This window comes from Triticum aestivum, chromosome 4D, assembly GCF_018294505.1.
Source record: "Triticum aestivum cultivar Chinese Spring chromosome 4D, IWGSC CS RefSeq v2.1, whole genome shotgun sequence".
NCBI lineage: Eukaryota > Viridiplantae > Streptophyta > Magnoliopsida > Poales > Poaceae > Triticum > Triticum aestivum.
Window position 1 is genome coordinate 512,136,137 of NC_057805.1, and position 5,116 is coordinate 512,141,252.

The following is a 5,116-nucleotide window of genomic DNA, read 5'->3' on the forward strand; positions in this document are numbered from 1 at the left end:
AAAAAACAAAAAAAACGGCAACATATGAGCCAGTCTTGGATGTTAGATCACGAGGATGCCAAATCACCGGAGCTTGGATACTATGAATGGGACTCCGACGACGATCATGATGTTACTCCTCTTGCAGCAGGAGAAGGCGATGGTGATGACGCACATAGTAGTCGCTACTGGGCTTGTTCGTTGGACCATCTAGGGTACCATCCAGACAAGGAGATTTCTTTCTTGGCTTCTCTGTGTGATGGTGGGGTCTACGCTTACTTCTTGGGCACCAACGTGCTCCAGTACTTGGGTGACCATTCCCCCTCACGGGGGGAACAATTTATTACCCCATCCATAGTGAGGGAGTCATATGTGTACACACCTTGTAGGTTCGATCTTCTTCCTGATGAGAACGATACTTTGTACTGATTTGAGTAGCTAGATATGAGAGGATTTGTACTCAACTATAATGAACAAGACAACTGAGTTCTTAATTCACATACAATTTTTTTTCTTGAAGCAATTTTCATGTATAGGGCAGTGCAGCAAACTAGAGGTGAGATTAATAGCTGACGAAAGTGAGCACTTATTTCATTTTTTGCTCTTTTGTTGTGAAAGGAACCCTTGTTTGGAGACAAAAAGCTGTTGCTCGATCTGGCCGGGCTTTTACATGAAACGGGTTTTTGCTAGAAAAGAACTCCTACTACAACATTCGGGGAGATTGTTATGCTTGGTGGTGTTTGTATGTTGAGGACGTATGCCATGCGTTGGTGCTCAAGACAAGTAGTGTACGTGATCTTTCTCTAGAAAACAGTAGTAGTACACGTGACGTGGTTGAAGCCTGAACCAGTTTTGCATAAAAGCTTTTATAGCAAGACACATGATGCCAAACACAGAGCACAAATCGATCAAGAAAAAAAAAACCCATCTTCTTTTCCAGTTTGGAAAGAAACCCACCACCCCGGATCCCAGAAACGGCGGTGGAAATGCCAATACCTCCGCTTGCGGCAGCCTCGGTGGTCTGTTCCGCAACCACCAAGCATTTGATCTGTCCATTTACCGAAAAAGGATTTCTCCTATTTTGTATTCCAAAACAACCAACACTGAGTATAAAGTTCTCTGTGGCGAGAAGCACAACAAGCCAAAAGATAAAGAAGAAGAAACAAATGCCAACCACGGCAGCTTGGCAAAGCGCGGATGACCCGCCACTGCAGCGCCCACCGGATACAAACCACCACAGCCGAGGCTCCGAACCGCCGCGTACCAAGCAACACCTCCAAGAAGGGATGCGACGTCGACGACGCTGCTGCCCGGACGAGTCCTAGGGTTTCCCCAGACGCGCGGAGGGAGGTTGGGGATGGATACCATCGACACCCTCCAGGAAGGAATAGTGGCACCCGCAGGTGTCACTGCATCGGGGCCAAAGCCGGCAAGGATTTCTCCTGCACTCCAAACCCAACCGCCCAACCGGACGGAGCCGACCTGCCAAACCGTCGCCCACCACCAAGCACCAACGTAGATGCGCCGCCACCCACGCCGCCTCAGTACGAACACCACCACAAGGCCAAGAGGACCGGAGAGAAGCACACCACGATGGGAGCAGCAACCCCGAAGCCGAGCGGGAGGGTCCACCTCCACCGCCGTCGTGCGGGAGGCCCGTGCCTCTGGCACCGTCGCGCCGTCCGGACACGGCAGCGGGGCATGCCGGGCCACCCCTGGCCCAGCCAGGCCCGAAGCAGGCCCGTTAAGCCCCGCCGGCCACGATGCAGCAGGCCGGCGTCGGCGCCGCCAGCACCCCCAGCCGCTCGTCGCGTCTCCCTCGCCTCCCGGAAGCCACACCGGAGACCATCCCCGCCGCCGGCCCACCCAGGCCCAGATGGGGCCCGAAGGGCCCGGATCTGAGCCGAGCAGGTGACGCCAGATCACGCCGCCGCGCCGCCCCACAGCCAACGGCGCCGCCGCCGCCCAGCTGCTCCCCTACGTCGCCGTGATCTTCGTGTGTTTTCGCGTCTGTGTTTCCGGCGACTTGGTACATACGCGCGTGTACGTGTTTGTACAGCCCGCTGATTGCTAGCTTCGACTAGCTAGTTTTCAACATGCGTCTCCAAGCCAAGAATCGATCCACGTCCGTGACTCCGACGGAAAGTACTCGTCTACGCACAACTTTTCAAAACGTTGCAATTTCACCGCACTGAAATTTATTTTACAATGACAAAAAACACTGAACTTTTTTTTAGCACGGTTTCACGTGGCAAACCCCTCACGAGCCAACGGGGGATGGCACGCCGTTAACGGCCGTTGATTGCTAGGTCGGGTCGGGCTGGGTCGAACTGGCGCATTCGCTGCTTAGTGAAGGAGCTGTTCCTTCAAGCGCTGCTGGTGGCCGTTCGCCTTAAAGTTTATGGGAAAACACAAGTAGTGAGACGTGTGCTAAAAAGAACCAAGCGCCAATTTTTCGGCTTCAAGCATAATTTTCATTTTTGTATGAAAATTTTCAGGAACACATCAAACACTAACTGGAACAAGCACACAATAAAACCACACTATCGATTTTTTTAATTTTTTTTTCTGTTGAATCAGTAACATTAAGTTACATGTGCATATCTGAGTGACCAGAACAAGTGACAAGAATGGTCACACATGACTGATGGTCATGGAATTAAACAGACGCCTGGGACAAATATTTATATATCACTCCTACTATGTTACACACACACACCCCTCATACTATGTTTACAAACGCACATGCTTCACACATTAAGTAGATCAGATTCAAGAGAAATCAAAAGAGAAAAAAGAAAGCTCTGCCAGCGAAGTTCTGCTGACTAGGCCCTCACTTCCCTGTGGTGCGGGTCCTGCATGTCAGTTCCTCATTTGACAGCATCAGTTCTAGCGCGTCGTCGAATTTAGAATTTTTTTTATTTTGTTACGTATTTTTTTATTCTGAATTTACTGTTTATCCAAGTGCACCTACACCCGGGAGCAGCAGGCACACCTTTCTCTTATAAATAGTTGTACTTTGCTCCTGTAATCGATCAAATCAGATTGCAGCTGTGTAGGGCCGGGAAGTAGTCGGCCCAGATGAGTCTGGACCTACGCCAACAGTAGCCAAGGCGGAGATGAGGGCCATGGAGATGGAGATGTTGATCAGCGACGAGAAGGTGGTGCTCGGCGGCTCTGGAGACGAGGAGGAAGAGGACGACGTGGTGCTGCCGGTATACCGGTTCCACCCCACCGACGAGGAACTCGTCACCTTCTACCTCCGGCGGAAGGTGGCCGGGAAGTCGCTCAGCATCGAGGTCATCCGGGAGATGGATATCTACAAACATGACTCATGGGATCTCCCCAGTAAGCTCCTCTCCCGTGTGTGATCAAGTGCATTTTCTTTACATGACCAAGACGCCTCCCCAAGCGTGCAGGAAGCCGTAAGTGGTCCACGCGTGCATTCCATTCCACACAAGGTCACGGTCCGGGGCACGTGTGATGTGCTGTAAGTGTAACATTGACACTCTAACGTGTGCGCATACGACCTGAAAATGCAGGAGGTGTGGACCATCTGCAGGATCTTCAGGAGGACCATCACCCACTAGTGCAGAACCGGGTTTTAGCGCCGGTTCGTAAGGGCCTTTAGTGCCAGTTCTGCAACCGGCACTAAAGAGTGGAGACTAAAGGCCCCCGCACCTCTTTGAACTGTTAAGAAGGAGATCAATATGCATGTGTATTAGTTGTGTGACTAGATATCGACAATCATGTATGATTTGTGAATGGTGTTCTGGCAAACGTATCCAGTCCTGTCTATCAGATCTGCTCCTTTCGGACGCCATCATGCGAATGTTCTCGCAAACGTAGTATGCACACACTTCAGTCCCCTGCGCTTGCTTCAGGGCCTTTACGAGAATAGAATTTAATCAGATAATAATTAATCATGCATGTTAATTAATTAATGGTATTAAAACAAGAATTAAAGAGATGGTAGCTAGCTAGCCAGTACTACTTAATTACTTACCTTGGGTCGATACCAACATAGCTTTTGTTGCCATTTTCCTGGAGTCACCTTGATGTACTTTGCCCAAGCCCTGCCCGCCGGCAAAGAAATTAATAAAGGGGTTATTAAAAATAGTTCATATCAGGAAATGACAAACTAAATAGGCCAAGATATAGTTAATAATGATTGAAATTACCTGTTGACTATCCCCTTCACGATGCTGTAGTCACTATCTTTTTTAAGTAGTGAGTCCAGTACTTCAACTTTTCCTTCGTCAACTTTAATGTCTAACAAGATCCAGTGGAAACTGCATGCGCATACGTTTGCATGTATAAATTAAGCGGACATGTGCATAACACTAATCAACTATAACCCTAAACCCTATACACTTATTAACATCTAGCTAGTAAGCAAAAACAGAATTTGTAGTACAAGACAGTGTGACTCACTCGAAGTTGTAAGGAAGTAGTATATCTTCATTGCTATTGAGGCGCTTCAAGAACTCTAGCATGCATTTCTCTACATCTTGTCTACACCATTCCAATTTCCATGTGTATTCATTAACGGTATTTGGTTCAATGAACCCAATGCCATAGCGTCCAGCTTTTTTCATTTCATACATCTTCATCCTGCATAATACCACAGAAAAGCATATATAGTGAGGATATATAATTACAGGTAATTAATGATCAATCAATGAGCACTAGATCTAGCTTGAGACTTAAATTACAGAAAGAAATCACTTACAGACAATAGCAACTGACGATAGATTTGTCGAGTGCATCTTGATTGAATAACTGAAATAGTTCTGAATACTCAACGGACAGAGCTTTCTTATTGAAGTAATGATCTTCCTCGACTTGCACCATGAGGGACTCTCGATTGGAAATCTTGGTAATTTTCATGTACCAATCATGCAATTCATACATTCTCGTTGGGAGGTTCTTGACCTCCTCGGGCTCGACCAAAGGTTGGCCCCGGACATATTTCCGTTTTATTTCCTCCTCTCTAAGCGGAGACATGGGCTCGATCTCGAGGAGTTGTCCAACAATGATCTTGAGCATTTCAGCCTGCATTATATCCTCCTCGGTTATTACCACATCGCCCAGCTCGGGAACGTAAACGGTTTGCCCACAATAATATTGGGCGCGC

The 5,116-nt window shown here is 48.1% G+C and overlaps 1 pseudogene; it reads left to right on the forward strand.

Moving 5' to 3' along the window:
* Positions 1-3,107: 3,107 nt before the first annotated feature.
* The window catches only part of LOC123097217 (uncharacterized), a 12,435-nt pseudogene continuing 10,426 nt past the window's right edge, over positions 3,108-5,116 (forward strand).